This window comes from Callithrix jacchus, chromosome 1 (genome assembly GCF_049354715.1).
Source record: "Callithrix jacchus isolate 240 chromosome 1, calJac240_pri, whole genome shotgun sequence".
In the NCBI taxonomy this organism is placed as follows: domain Eukaryota; kingdom Metazoa; phylum Chordata; class Mammalia; order Primates; family Cebidae; genus Callithrix; species Callithrix jacchus.
The window spans coordinates 111,902,012-111,919,007 of NC_133502.1; the positions used below are offsets into that span (position 1 = coordinate 111,902,012).

At 38.4% G+C, this 16,996-nt stretch overlaps 1 protein-coding gene and 1 pseudogene across 6 annotated transcripts in view; both read right to left on the reverse strand.

The window, feature by feature from the left end:
* Positions 1 to 16,996, reverse strand: part of PLGRKT (plasminogen receptor with a C-terminal lysine) — a 281,104-nt gene that overhangs the window by 46,272 nt on the left and 217,836 nt on the right. The gene's annotated exons all lie outside the window — the stretch shown is intronic.
* LOC144579067 (E3 ubiquitin-protein ligase RNF152-like) lies at positions 15,440 to 16,764 on the reverse strand (annotated as a pseudogene).

Sequence of the window (16,996 nt, forward strand, 5' to 3'; positions counted from 1 at the left end):
TATTAACCAGAAGTTTAAAATTTAATCCCATTCTATGTTCTCTATTGACTAAACTTCTAACCTGGAAGCAAATATTTTAGTGATGAGTATGAAAGGGAGGACTACAAAACAAAATGGCGGGCTTCTTATTAATGGTTACAGATGAATCAATCCATGAGAAAATGGGCTCATGCACTGTTCTTCACATAATATGAGATAAGGAAATATCATTTCTATGGCTTCTACCTGTTCATAGCTTCCCCCTCACCCTATAAGACTAATAAAAAAGAAAAAGGAGAAGATTCAAATAAACATAATCAGAAATGATAAGGTGGATACCACCACTGACCCCACAGAAATACAAACAACCATCAGAGAATACTATAAATACCTCTACACAAATAAACTGGAAAATCTAGAAGAAATGGGTACCTTCCTAGACACACACACCCTCTCAAGACTGAACCAGGAAGAAGCTGAATCCCTGAATAGACAATGAGTTCTAAAATTGAGGCAGTAATAAACAGTCTACCAACCAAAAACAGCCCAGGTCCAGACAGATTTACAGCTGAATTCTACCAGAACTACAAAGAATAGCTGGTACCATTTCTTCTGAAATGATTCCAAACAATTGAAAAGGAGGAAAACCTCCCTAACTTATTCTATGAGACCAGCATCATCCTGATACCAAAACCTGGCAGAGATACACCCAAAAAAAAAAAAAAAAAAAAGGAAGAAAGAAAAGAAAACTTCAGTCCAATATCCCTGATGAACATCAATGCAAAAATCCTCAATAAAATACTGGCAAGCCAAATCCAGCAGCACATCAAAAACTTATCCACCACAATCAAGACAGCTTTATCCCCAGGATGCAAGGTTGGTTCAACATACACAAATCAATAAATTCAGGTAAACAGAACTAAAGACAAAAACCATATGATTATCTCAATAGATCCAGAAAAGACCTTCAATAAAATTCAACATCGCTTCATGTTAAAAGCTCTCAATAAACTAAGTATTGAAGGAACACAGATCAAGATAGTAAGTGCCATTTATGACAAACTCATAGGCAATATCATACTGAATGGGCAAAAGCTGGAAGCATTCCCCTTGAAAACTCCCACAAGACAAGGATGCCCTCTCTCACCACTCCTATTCAATATAGTGTTGGAAGTTCTGGCCAGGGCAATTAAGCAAGAGTAAGAAATAAAGCGTATTCAAATAGGAAGAGAGGAGATCAAATTGTCTTTGTTTGCAGATGACATGATCCTATATCTAGAAAAACCCATTCTCAGTCCAAAAGCTTCTTAACTTCAGCAAAGTCTCAGGATACAAAATCAATGTGCAGAAATAACAAACACTCCTATACAGCAATAGGCAAATGGAGAGCCAAATCATTAATGAACTCCCATTCACAACTGCCACAGAGAATAAAATACCTCCAAACTACTGCTCAAGGAAATCAGAGAGAACACAAGCAGATACATGGGAAGAATCAATATTATAAAAATGGCCATACTGCCCAAAGCAATTTAGAGATTCAATGCTATTCCCATTAAATTACCATTGACATTCTTCACAGAACTAGAAAAAAACTATTTTAAAGTTCATGTGGAACCAAAAAAGAGCTCACATAGCCAAGACAATCCTAAGCAAAAAGAACTAAGCTGGAGGCATCATGCTACCCAACTTCAAACTATACTACAAAGCTATAGTAACCAAAACAGTATGGTACTGGTTTTAAAAAAAAACAGACACATAAACCAATGGAACAGAATAGAGAACTCAGAAATAAAACTGCATATTTACAACCACCTGATCTTTGATAAACCTGACAAAAACAAGCAATGGGAAAATGACTCCCTATTTAATAAATGGTGCTGAGAGAAATGGTTAGCCATATGTAGAAAATTGAAAATAGATCCCTTCCTTACACCCTATATCAAAGTTAACTCAAGATGGATTAAAGACTTAAATGTAAAACCCAGAACTACAAAAACCCTAGAAGAAAATCTAGGCAATGCCATTTAGGACATAGGCCTAGGCAAAGATTTTATGATGAAATTGCCAAAAGCAACTTTAACAAAAGCAAAAATTGACAAATGGGATCTAATTAAACTAAAGAGCTTCTGCACTACAAAAGAGACTATCATCAGAGTGAACAGACAACCTACAGAATGGAAGAAAATTTTTGCCAACTATCCATCCGACAAAGGTCTAATATTCAAAATCTATGAGGAACTTAACCAAATTTACAAGAAAAAAGCAAACAACCCTGTCAAAAAGTGGGCAAAGGGTATGAACAGACATTTCTCAAAAAAAGACATATATGTGGCCAACAAACATGAAAAAAAGCTCAACATCGCTGACCACTAAAGAAATGCAAATCAAAACCTCAATGAGATACCATCTCACACCAGTCAGAATGGCAATTATTCAAAAATCAAGAAATAACAGATGCTGGCAAGATTGAGGAGAAATAGGAATGCTTTTACACTGTTGGTGGGAGTGTAAATTAGTTCAACCACTATAGTGATTTCTCAAAGATTTAGAACCAAAAATACCATTTGACCCAGCAATCCCATTACATCCCAAAGGATAAATCATTCTATTATAAAGACACATGCACACATATGTTCGTCGCAGCACTATTTACAATAGCAAAGACATGGAATCAACCCAAATGCCCATGAATAACAGACTGGATAAAGAAAGTATGGTACATATACACCATGGAATACTATGCAGCCACAAAAACAAACAAGATCATGTCCTTTGCAAGGACATGGATGAAGTTGGAAGACATTATCCTCAGTAAACTAATGCAGGAACAGAAAACCAAACAATGCATGTTCTCACTTATAAGTGGGAGCTGAATAATAAGAACACATGGACACAGTGAGGGGAACAACAATCACTGGGGCCTGTTGACGGAGGGGGGACCAGAGGAGAACATTATGGGAAAGAGCTAATGCATGCTGGGCTTAATACATGGGTGATGGGTTGATAGGTGCAGCAAATCACCATGCACAAGTTTATCTATATAACAAACATGCATATCCTGCACATAGACTATAACTTAAAAAAATCTACATATTGGGTACAGTATACACTAGCTGGGTGACAGGTGCATTAAAATCTCAGAACTCACCACTATACAATTCATTCATGTTACCATAAAACACTTGTACCCTAAAAGCTATTGAAATTTTAAAAAATATTAAAAATTAAAACAAAGTTGGGCTGGGGGCAGTGGCTCACGCCTGTTATCCCTGCACTTTGGGAGACTAAGGTGGGCAGATCATGAGGTCAGGAGATCAAGACCATCCTAGCTAACACAGTGAAACCCTGATTGTCCTAAAAATACATTAGCCAGGCATGGCGCCTGTAGTCCCCGCTACGCAGGAGACTGAGGAAGGAGAATCACTTGAACTCAAAAGACAGAGGTTGCAGTGAGCCAAGATCACACCACTGCACTCTAGCCAGGGTGACAGGGCAAGACTCCTCAAAAAGAAAAAAATAAACAAAAAAAAAAAAAACCAAAGTTAAGGTATGAGGTCTACAGTTGCAGCTCTCACTGCACTTTTTGTTTGTGTACATTATAAAACAAAATGTAACTGCAGAGTTTTTCAGGAGAGAAATATCACCTATAATCCCTTACTTTCATATTGCTTTTAAAACTTTGAGGTCTCCATGTTCAAAATTTTCTGAAAGCAAATATTGCTTCAAATTAATATTTTTATTTTGGAGTACATAATTTTATTCTATAATTTGGCAACTAAAACACGTACAATGATTGACAATCAAATTAATGTTCCCATATATAACAAAAATTCAGATGCTAAATGAAAAATCTTACCATAATAAATAAATCCCTAACCCAATGGCCCCATACTGCTAATTTGTCTTCAATAAATATATTTGATCTGAAACTACCCATGAACTTAAACTAACATTACTAATTTTTCATATACACAAAGAAAACACAAAATTTGTTTACTGAACATACTGTAAATAGTTCTTCTTCCAAGAAAAGCACTACATGATATAATTTGAAACACTTCAGAACATATAATTATTATAAAACTTCTCAACCTTATGTTTTTATCTTTATATCTTTACTGACTAGCACAGGACCTGGCATATTGTCAGGCCTTTAAAAACTGTTGAATAAATAAATTAGCATTACAATATTCTATTTCAGGTTCTATCCTTAACGTAAACATGTCCAATTACACTTCTAGGAAGCCTTAGAATGTTGTTCTTACCTATTTTCAAAAAAAAAAATATTCTGAAGCATTGCTTCGCAAATCCACACCTAAATTGATGTCTTAAGAATAGGATAAGTGAAGAATTTGGAGACTTTACCCGAAAAACTCTAGGAACCAAGTTACATAGGATTTTGAAATAACTGGCTTAAAAACAGTAACATTTGACTTTAAAGCCATAATTTTAAAAGGAAAGGAAAATGCTATTGTCACTCTTAATTGCACCTGTAACTATTGTGTGTGTGTGTGTGTGTGTGTGTGTGTGTATGACTGATATTAGCATTTAATGCTGCCATTTTCAAGTACCACAAAGGTTTAATGTTTCATTATCTAATCTGTATATTCACAACTCTATTATAAGCCCAAGTCATGGAATTTAACTGAAGCCCACAAAGACATATAGAAATTTTAACTGAGGGAATAAATTTTCTAAATGTGGAGGGGTTAGGAAAAAAGTTATATTTTACATGATATTTTGCTATAAAACCATATTATCTTGTTCATACTGAAAATGGCTTTGGAACTGTGTAATGGGCAGAGGTTGGAAGAGTGTGGAGGGCTCAGCAGAAGACAGGAGGATGAGGGAAAGTTGGATCTTCCTAAACACTTGTTGAATGGTTGTGACCCAAATGCTGACAGTGATATGGACAGACACGGCCAGGTGGATGAGGCCTCAGATGGAAATGAGGAACCTATGGGAAGTGGAAGAGTCACTTTTGTTATGCTTTAGCAAAGAGCCTGACTGCACTGTGCCCCTGCTGAGGGATATGTGCAACTTTGAACTTGAGAGTGATGATTTAGGGTATCTGTTGAAAAGTTTCTAACTAGCAAAACATTCAAGATGTAGACTGGCTACTTTTAGCAGCCTAGGCTCACATATGTGAGCAAAGAAGTGACCTAAAACTGAAACTTATATTTAAAAGGGAGCATAAAAGTTTTAAAAATCTGTAGCCTGGCCATGTGGTAGAAAAGAAAAGCCCATTTCTGGGTGAAGAATTCAAGCAGGCTGCATCAATTTGTATAAGTAAAGAGGAGCCAAGTCTAACAGTCAAGACAATGGAGAAAAGGCCTTGAAGACATTTCAGAGAACTTTGTAGCAGCCCCTTCCATCATAGGCCCAGAGGCCTAGGAAGACAGAATGGTTTCCTGGGCCAGGCCCAGAGCCCCACTTCCCTGCACAGCTTCAGTACATTGTTACCCACATCACAGTCACTCCAGCTCCAGCCTCAGGTCAGACACAACACAGATACAGATACGGCTCAGGTCACTGCTCCAGAAGTGCAAGCTGTAAGCTTTGGCAGCTTCCATGGGATGTTAAGCCTGTGAATATGCAGAGTATAAGAATTGATGCTTGGGAGCCTCTTCCTACATTTTGGAGGATGTATGGAAAAGCCTGGATGTCTAGGCAGAAGCCTCCTGCAGGGGGAGATTCCTCATGGAGAACCTCTATTAGAGCAGTGCAGAGGGGAAATACAGGGTTGAAGCCCCACAAAGAGTCTACTGGGGCACTGTGATGGTTAAAACTGTCAACTTGATTGGATTGAAGGATGCAAAGTATTAATTCTAGGTATGTCTGTGAGGGTGTTGCCAAAGGCGATTAATATTTGAGTCAGTGGGCTGGGGAAGGCAGATCCACCCTTAATCTGGATGGATACCATCTAATCAGCTGCCAGCGAATATAAAGCAGGCAGAAAAAAGTGAAAAGTTAGACTGGCCCAGTCTTCCAGCCTGTATCTTTCTCCTGTGCTGGATGCTTCCTCCCTTTAATATCGGACTCCAAGTTCTTCAATTTTGGAACTCAGACTGGCTCTCCTTGCTCCTTAGCTTGCACACAGCCTATTGTGAGACCTTGTGATTGTGTGAGTTAATAATAAAACCGCATATACTCCCATATACATAAGTTAATACTTAATAAATTCATATATATCCTTCAGACCCCAGCACAGTAGATCCACCAACAGCTTAGATCCTGTATGTGGAAAAGCCACAGACACTCTACACCAGCACATCAGACCAGCTGTGGGGGCTGAATCTTGCAAAACCACAGGGGTGGAGCTGGCCAAAGCCTTGGAAGCCCATCCCTCACACCAGTGTGCACTAGATCTGGGGACATGGAGTCAAAGGAGATTAGTTTGGAGCTTTAAGATCTAATGACTGCTCTGCTGGATTTCAGATGCATGGGGCCTGTAGCCCCTTTCTTTTGACCAAATACTCATTTTTGGAATGAGAGAGTGTTTACCCAGTGCCTATACCTCCATTATATCTTGGAATAATGAAATTCCAACTTTTTTTCCAGAAACATTCTAAGGCATTGCTTTTCAAATTCTTATCTAAGTTTAAGGACAAGTATAGGAGAAGTGGGACCTGGTGAAACTTTTACCTTTAAAACCCTAGAAACCAAAGTATATAAGATGATTTAAAAAACTGCTTTTAAAATAATGAAATAATATTTTGACTTTAAAACTTTGTTTTTAAAAGCAAGAAAAACTGCTGTTGCTGGCATTAATTGTACCTATTCTTTTTTGTATGTGTGACTGAAATGAACATTTAAGGCTATCGTTTTCAAGTATAAACATTTATGTTTCATTACACAATCTGTGCAATCAACTTCACTACAAACTTAAGGCACAGAAATTAACAGAAGTGGCCAGGCATGGTGGCTCATGTCTGTAATCCCAGCACTTTGGGAGGCCGAGACAGGTGGATCACTTGAGGTCAGGAGTTCAAGACCAGCCTGGCCAACATGGTGAAACCCCATCTCTATTAAAAAACATACAAAAATTAGCCGACATGCTTGCTTGAACCCAGGAGGCAGAGGTTGCAGTGGGTAGTGAGCCAAGATCATGCCATTGCACTCCAGCCTGGTGACAGACCCAGACTCTGTCTCAAAATAAAAAAGAAATTAACAGAAGTCACCAAAATCATGTTGAAATCATAACTAAGGCAATAAGCAGTTTAAGTGGGCAGGGTTGGGAAAATTATGTTTTAGATTATGCTTCTCTATAAAAATGAATTAATTTGTTCACACTGAAACTTTGTCTAACACTATTGTCTATTGCATAGTTCTTGGAATAAGGCAGATCCAAAGTAGAAAATTAAAACAGTTCACCTCTAATACAGGTTTATGGCCTGTACCACAGAGAAAGATTAGAAATGGCATCAGTAATTCACATAAATGTTCACAAATGAACAATAAATTTTTGTCTCCATTTTTTAAAGCACAGTCTTTTACCTTAAGACCAATAAACAATACTCATAGATGAAACAGATCAGCATTATTTACTTCAGCTTGATATAATATTAATATTGTAAATTGTTATATGGCTAAAGAAAATGGTTATTTGCATGACAATATTTAGCTTAACTTACTGTCTGGTTATGTATATAATGAAACTAGAGATGAAAGAAAGAATGGAGTAGTCATCATGAGCGAATAAGAGAAAAAGCAGATAAGAAAATAAGGAAACAGGCCAGGTGCAGTGGTCCCAGCACTTTGGGAGGCCGAGGCAGGTGGATCACCTGAGGTTGGGAGTTTGAGACCAGTCTGGTCAATATGGTGAAACCCCATCTCTACTAAAAACACAAATATTAGCTGGGCCATAGTGGCATGCATCTGTAATCACAGCTACCCAGGAGGCTAAGGCAGGAGAATCACTTGAACCTGGGAGGCAGAATTTGCAGTGAGCCAAGATTGTGCCACTGCACTCCATCCTGGGAGAGAGAGCAAGACCCTTTTTCAAAAAAAGAAAGAAAAGAAGGAAACATTATTGAGCATCTACTCTGCTACATGAACCAGTTCTTGGGTTTCCTTCTCCCCATCTTAGTGATGAAGAAGCCAGACTCAGAGAGCTTGTGTCACTTATCCATGGTCACTGAACCAGTAAGTGATGGAGTCAGGTTTGGACGCAGGTATGTGTAATTCCAAAGCCTGTGAACCTCCAAGTGCACATAAAGAAGAATGAATCCACAGTTCTCAGCAGCCATGCCATGATGTTAAGCCCCTGCTAACACAGCCCCATTGTTGGCTAAGCAAGACATCCAACTATAAGAATATATTTCTAATTACTGACAATAAATTACATTTTTAAATTTAACTTAAAATTTCATTTTTTCTTACCAAAAAAACACTTTAGTTTAGCCAACAGTTTATTTATAAGCTTCTGAAAGACATTAAAATAGACTTAAACAAATGGAGAAACATTTTCTATTCTTGAATAAAATGACTCAATAGTTCTTCATAAATAAATGTATAAATTAATACAATCCCAATGAAAAATATCAAGAGTATTTTATACTTGGGCCTCTTGATACTAAAATTTCTGTAGAAAATCAAACATGCAATATTATCCAAGAAAACACTGAAAAAGAAAAACCACAGTGTATATGGTATACACTGTGGTATACTAGCCCCACCAAGCATTAAACCATACTAAGAAGTGTCTATAATTACAACACTACAGTACCAGTACATGGCTAGACAAACTCACCAGTGAATTAGAGTGTCCAGAAATAGATGCAAGTACATACAGAGACTTAGTATGTGATAAAGGCAGTATCTCAACTTACTGGAGATAAAGATGGACTTCTCAGTAAGTGGTATAGGTACTACAAGGTGGCCATCAGAAAAAGATAAAATCAGATCCCTATCTCATATCATATATGAGAATAAACCCCAAATGGATTCAGAATCTAAATGTCAATAAATGAAGCTATATAAGTTGCTATGGTTTGAATGTGTCCCCCCAAAGTACATGTGTTGGAAACTTAATCCTTTATCCTCATGAATGAATAAATGCTGGCTCTGCCCTCATGAATAAATTAATGGCCCTATCACGAGAGTAGGTTTGTTATCATGGCTTTGTTATAAAACCAAGCTTTCTTGGCTTACTTGCTCTGTCTCACCATGCAATGTTTCCTGCCATGTCCTGACGCAAAAGGAAGAAGACTTCCCAGCCTCTAAAACCATGAGCTAAATCAATCTCTATTCTTTATAAATTACCCACTCTGTATACTGGATTATAGCAACAAAAAATGAATGAAGACAAAAGTACCATAGGGAAACAAAGATAACTGTGGTATAGGGAAAATCTTTCCAAATCAAGAATCAAAATGTAGAGGCAATAAAATAGTAACGACCATATAAAACTAAATTTTTTTTCATGGTGCAAAAATTTTTAAACCACCATAAACAAGTGACAATCTGAGAGAAAATATTAGGAAGATATATCCACAGACAAGAGGCCAGTACTCCTAATATATAAAGAACTTTTGAGGGACAATAGACAAAAGCCCAGTAAACAGAAAATTCACAAAAACAAGACATATAAATGGCCCTCAAATGTGAGAAAACATTCAAATTCACTCATAATTAAAGAAAAGCAAATTGAAGCAAGACTGAGATACCATTTCTTGCTTGTCAGGCTGGCAAAAACTAAAAAGCAAAACAACACACTTTGATGGTGAGACTTTGGGAAAACAGCCACTCTCAAACTGATAAACCCTCTGAAGAGAAATGTAGCAATATCTAACAAGTACTCGCCTTTAACTCAGCAATCTCACCTCTAAAAATCTACCCTGAAGATACACCTCCAACTACATAAAAATATTAAAGCACAAAGTTATTCTTCGTAGTACTGCTTGTAATAGCAAAATATTGGAAATAGCCTAAGTACCTGTGGTAGGCAGAATAATGGGCCCTCAGAGAAGCCCATATCTAATCCCCAGAACCTGTGAATTTATCTCCTTACATGCAAAAAAGGACTTTGGAGATTTGATTAAGCTCGGGATTTTGAGATGGGAAGAGAAGAGTGATCCTGTATTATCAGGCCCCGTGTAATCATAAGGGTCCTTGTAAGTGAAAGATGGAGGCAAGAGAGTCAGAATTAGAGAGAAATGAAGATGCCATACTGCTAGCTTAAGTATGGAGGAAGAGCCCATGAGCCAAGGAACACAGGTGGCCTCTAGAAACTAAAAAAGGCAAGGATTTTCTCCTAGACCCTCTAGAAGAAATGCAGCCCCACTTACATCTTGATTTTCATCCATTGAGACCCATTTTAAACTTCTGGCCTTCAGAAATCTAAGACAAAAAGTTTTATGTTGTTTTAAATCACTAAGTTTGTGATAATTTGTTATAGCAATAGAAAACTAATATAGTGTACATATATCATTTGAATAAATTTTGATATAGCTACACAATAAAATTCGATTCAACCATTTTTTAAAAATGATAAAGATCTCTATGAACTGATTTGGAGTGGTTTCCAGGATATACTGTTACATGAAAAATGTGAAGTAAACAAGTTATCGATGATATCGATGTGAAGTAAACAAGTTATCGATGATATGCTACCCATCACACATGAGAGAAGGGGGCATAAGAAAATACAAATGTAGCTATTCACTGTACCAAATAAATGTAGGAAGGACAAACCAAAGATTTATCTTGGTTAAGAGACTGAATACCTATACAGGAAGGGTGGGAACAGGATATTATAAAGAGGGGGGGAATGGGAATGGGTTAATAGGGAGAAGGAGGCATAATATTTCTTAGAGTTTTTTTTTTTTTTTAAGATGGAGTCTTGGTCTGTCACCCAGGCTGGAGTACAAGGGCACAATCTTGGCTCACTGCAACCTCTGCCTCCTGGGTTCAAGGAATTCTCCTGCTTCAGCCTCCTGAGTACCCATTAGAGGCACCTGACATTATGCCTGGCTAATTTTTGCATTTTTGTAGAGATGGGGTTTCACCATGTGGCCAGGCTGGTCTTGAATTCCTGACCTCAGGTGATCTGCCCACCTCAGCCTCCCAAAGTGCTGGCATTACCACTGTGAATGTATCTTTCTATATAGCTTTGACTATTAGAACCACAGTAATGTTTCATATACTCCTCAGCTCTGTAATTAATTAAAACCAAACAGATGTGAAGAGAATACAATGCATAACAAATAAATCCAACTGCATTACAAGTCAATAATCTAACCACACTGAAGGAGCCAGGACAAACTAACCTTATTAACTTATGAAAATAGTATTTTGACTGGATACTGTGAAGACTAAAAATAATGCAAATAACATCCTCTAGTTATTGAATCTGTTTCTCACTGGGGTATGTACTGGCAATTCCATAACTATTTTACATGTCTACTGGGATTGAAGTGAAGATAGTATAAGTGTCTCAGTGTCTGAGAAAAAAAAAAAACCTACAAATAAAGAAAGAGAAAGAGCTAGAATGAAACATGTCACACTGGATTGGAATTAAAGGTGTCAATATGAACTTGTGGTTTAGAAAATATATACAGATAGGTAGATGTAGAAATAAATACAGATATGTGTCTATGCATGGGTTCATATACATAGAAATCTTTGCTGACAGGACCTAGGAATAATCACCATAACAATAAGCATATCCAGAGCCCAGGTCTTAATTTCCAAATATCATTCTCTGACAAAAGAAACCGTGACTCCATGAAGAAGTCATTAATTCCAGGACTGCGGCAGGAACAATATAAGATGAGCCGAGCCTGGCATATATTGTAATCACAGAAAAGAAGCAAGCACTCAGAAAGGGATGGGTTCTATTAAAAAGATGTAGAAAGCAAATGGAAATTAGTCAAAGTCAAAGCTGGAACCTGAGCCACAAAATAAATAATGATGGTTATAACCCATAGAATAAAATGTCCATGAAAATACAGTGATATAAATTATTGGATCAATAAACACACAAGAAGGGACAGCTCTTTCAATTAACAAACACAGATAAAATGAGGTAAATTTTTAAAAATCACTATTAGGCAATCTCAGAGCAATAATTTTTGCATGTAAGATCCCACCAATGAAAGATGAAATCAGTGGGCCAAAGTTCAAGAAAAAGCAGGATATTAACAAAGTCTCAAAGTATCCACTCAAAGATATTTATCAATTAAAAAGAAAAAATAATAACTTTACAGTGCATATAAACTTGATGGACACAACCTTAATGAAGTGATTAAGGTTAACACAACTGGCAACAAGACATATCAATTTCATGTATCCTCTGATACTGTTCAACAAGAAAGACAAAAAAGCATTTTGTGGTTTAAGAAAAATAAGCAAAAACATGCACAATCTCAATCTAATCATGACAAAATATTGAACAAACTCAAAGTAAGAAATTCTACTAAATGAATAACCAGGGTCTCTCAAAAGTACTTATCATAAAAGCCAAGGAAATAATGAGGTACTGTCATAGATGGGAGGAGATTAAGAAGACACCAAGTAAATGTAATGCGAGATCTTGGATTTGATCATGGAAAAGAAAAGAGGGCTTAGGAGAAAAACTGGTAAAAAAAAAATCAGAAGTTTGGTTAATAGTATTGTACCAATATTAATCTCCTGGTTTTGATCACTGTATAATGATTTGTAAGCTGTTAATATTAGAGAAAGCTAGATAAAGGATATAGTTAAACTATCCATGTTTTGTACCTTTTCTGCAAATCTAAAATTATTTCAAAATTAAACATGTTTTTAAAATATAGGTTCACTTTTATTCTGAATCTTATAGTTTATTCAAGTCTAATGATACTTTAGATTGTTTTCCTTAATACTCAACATTAAAGACATCTATGGGGGCTTTTTTCTATCTCTCTCTAGAAATCCTCCTCCTCCTGCTGCCCTAAATTATCTTAAGGAACCAGGTAAAGTAGAAACAAGACATGTAGAAATCAAAAGATTTTAATAGCAAGATGGCCTGAAATCTGAAATAAGGTAGGGTGACTATGTATCTGTCTGTGTACATATTATCCAAATGTATAAAAAGGTTAAAACAATTATTAAAGCTATAGGATTATTCTTAATCATTTTGCACCTGAAACCCTGCATATAGTAGGCATTCTGTATGCCTCACAATATTAATGAGTAATAATGCAATCAAACCCTCTTGCCCAAGCAGTGAAGAACTAAAAATTAATGAAAATTCATTCTCTTTAGATTTATGAAAATAAAATTATAGCTTGAAGGAAGAAAAGAAAAAAAGCTTTCTGATGGTTACTGGATTCATTGGTTTCACTTAAGTTCATGAACGAATCTAAAACCAGTGTGTCTGCTCTGGAGAAGTATCTGTCCTGGACCCACTGTTTACATGGAAGGGCTACGCAGCCAAGGATCAGCTTGGTGGCCTGACCTTTCTTTGTCATTTGTCTACCTTTGTAGAAAAGTGCCTATGGCACTAATGACCTCTATTAGTTGTTTTACTTTCACTTCCTACCATTCCTGGACATCAGAATATAAGAAATCTTAAAAGTATTTTCATTAGCTCCCCTAAGTGACTGCAGACATATTAATATCTGGCCCACACTTTAAGAGACTTGGTGGGTCCAGGCGTAGTGGCTCACACCTGTAATCCTAGAACTTTGGGAGGCCAAGGTGGGCAGATCACCTGAGGTCAGGAGTTTCAGACCAGCCTGCCTGACCAACATGGAGAAAACCCGTCTCTACTAAAAATGCAAAATTAGCCAGGTGTGGTGGCACATGCCTGTAATCCCATCTACTCTGGAGGCTGAGGCAGGAGAATCGCTTGGATTAGGGAGGTGGAGGTTGTGGTGAGCCAAGATCATGCCATTGCACTCCAGCCTGGGCAACGAGAATGAAACTCCATCTCAAAAAAGAAAAAAAGAAAGCAAAGAAAATAAAGAAACTTGGTAGACATTTTTAGTAGCCTCTTTGAAAGTTAATGCATAATAGTATTTGCATTTAGATACCATCCTTCATAATATAACTAAGTTAATTTATTTCCAATCATTCCAGCTTTGGAAAAGAAAGACACAGCAAGTTGCCACTCAAACTTCAGACACTTGAAGACCACTAAAGATCAAGATGCTCTTTTCAAAGGGGCTGTGTGGGCAGAACCTGGTGAGCAGTTTCTTTACCCGAGCCAGTTAAAGACTTAGTATAGCCAGGCACGGTGGTTCACACACATAATCCTAACATTTTGGGAGGCCAAAGCAGGTGGATTGCCTGAGCTCAGGAGTTTGAGACCAGCCTGGGCAACATGGTGAAACCCCGTCTCTACTAAAATACAAAAAATTAGCCAGGCATGACAGCATGCACCTGTAATCCCAGCTACTCCAGAGGCTGAGATAGGAGAATCACTTGAACCTAGGAGGTTGTAGTGAGCCAGGATCATGCCACTGCACTCCAGCCTGGGCCACAGAGCAAGACTCCATCTCAAAAAAAAAACGACTTAGTATTGTGACCCCTAATCTTTACTGTGCAGCATCTAGCTTCTGCATGCTCGTAAAGAATGGACCTTATACTAGGACAGCTGGATATCCATGTGCAAAAGAATAAAGTTGGACCCATACCTCACACCATACATAGAAATTAATTCAAAATGAACCAAAGACCTAAATATAAGAGCTACAACTAGAAAACATTTAGAAAAAAACATAGGAGTAAATCCTTATGAAGTTGGATTTGGCAATGGTTTTTTCTGATTTAACACCAAAAGCAACAAAAGAAAAATAAATTGGACTTCATAAAAATTGAAAATGTGTGCATCAAGGGACACTGTCAAGAGAAAAAAAAACCTGCAGAATGGGAGAAAATATTTACAAATCTTAGATAAAAATCTAGTATCTGCAATATGTACTCTTTTTTTCCTCATGATTTTTCAGTTTATTGCTCCCCTGCTGGGCTTTCAGTTTAACACATAGCAAGCTCTAATTACAAGTGAAGAAAATGAAGGTTCATGACAAAACGCAACAAACTGGAGACACTAGCTCAAATATTTTCTCCAAAAAAAAGACTGTCCATTTTGACTTATTTTGTTTTGGTGCCATTCAAAATGTATAAAATGCATTAGCAACTAAATGAAGACCGAGTTTCAATAAAATGAAATAAGTAAGTAAGAAGCCAGCACTGCATGTCTTAACTGAATTTTTACATGGATTTGCAGGTTTAATTCTACTTGTATACATAGCATCTTTGTTTTAATCTAACACATTTAGAGAACATTACATTGTATGCACTTCTACAGTCTAACATCTAAGTAGAATACATCTATCTTATAACATTATTTTGGAAAATCAGAAATTACAGCCCATCGAATACATGATTATAAGGATGCATGCAATCACCTTCAAAGCTGCTGCCATCAATACTCAGAACAATTCACCTGGTATCTTGTTGAGGCCTCACCTCCTGCCCTTCGTGTTTGTGTTGGGGTAAATCAAGAGGTAAACCAGAGGCCAGCGCTCAGCACAAAATGGTCAGTGTCCACCTCTCATCTTCTCACTGGGATCTCATCACAACATGCTCAACCCCAGAGCTGGCACCCCCAAGAGACTTCCCTGCAGCCCTCTTCAGCCACAAGACATCACAGTGAAGGACTTAGAAATGCAGGATATGTTGCGGAGCACGATGCAGAGAAGAAATACCAAGACGCAGGCCACCAAGATGACAGTGCACACCCCTAACCAGGTGGAGCTTTTCACTACGCCCCGCCTGCCCTGCTCCTCCTCCACCACTTCCTGGGGAGCCCCGCCTTCCACAAAATGCTGTTCAGCGGGGATGGTCACCACGGTGACGGACTTCTGTGGGCTCTTGGGCAGCAGGCACCAGCCCATGTCTCCGGGCAGCGGCGCACGCTCCTTGGAGACGGCCAGCGGCGGCATGTAGCACCCGTTGCTGGGAATTATGATGAAGACCGTGTATTTTCGGAAGTGTGTGGAATGGCGATGACAGCCAGGACCTCGGGGTCATCCAGGAGCTGCGACACGGAAAAGCCGGGGCAGCTTGATGACACCGCGGCACCAGGAGCACCACACGTCCTTCTGGCTGGTCCTTATCTGCTGGACGCACACTGAATAGCAGGTGTACCTGCAATCCAGCAACTTGGGCCTTTGCCGGGGGCTGTAGTAACTGAAACAAATCTGATATTCCAACAGAAGGACGTCTCCATGGTGGACCGTGAGCAGGAAGTGCAAGGCCAAGGTGAAGGGGAAAGAGCTGGTTCTCAGAGGCCCTCGCTCTGCGTCTTTTGAGTGAAAGTGATGGGGAGCTCACAGGCAACCACCACTCACGGGGTGTTCATTCTGTCAAAGGCCAGGGCGCTCTCAGTGGCAAGCAGTTCAGACCCAGAGGTGGGCAAACCTTCTCTCAAAACACCCAGGAATACGAGGCCAGCAACAACAACAATTTTCAAAGACCACGGCTGCTGCAAACAGCGGTTCCCAAGGAAAACATCCCAATATGATTATTTCTCCTCCAAACTGAATCTATCACCGAGCCCCTTTCACCCTCTTCTGCGTGATTACATCAAATGGAAATGTATGCGTTTGGGAGGCAAGACGCTGACAGGCAGGAAGCACAATTGAGACTGAGCTTTCTTCTGCTGACCTATCTCTGTGGCGGACTCGGACGCTCTCTAAAGAGGCGGCAGTGGCAACAGCACTGCGGGGTGGTCCCGGCGTGCACGACCGGCTCAGTCAGATATGCACCCTGAGCCCCGGGCTGGCAGCCGCCCTCGGCATTCGCCCTGGACATTGCCGCCAGTAAAGTACTCTTACAATACAACAACAAAAAAGACACGCAAAAGACCAGAATAGACATTTCCCCAAAGAAGATACACAAATGACCATCAAACTCATGAAAACATATTCAATGTTATTAGCCATTATGGAAATTCAACTCAAAACTCAGAATGAGATATACCTCAAAATCACCAGATGACAAGAATTTAAAAAAAGGAAGAGGAGGAGAAAAAAAGGGAAAATAA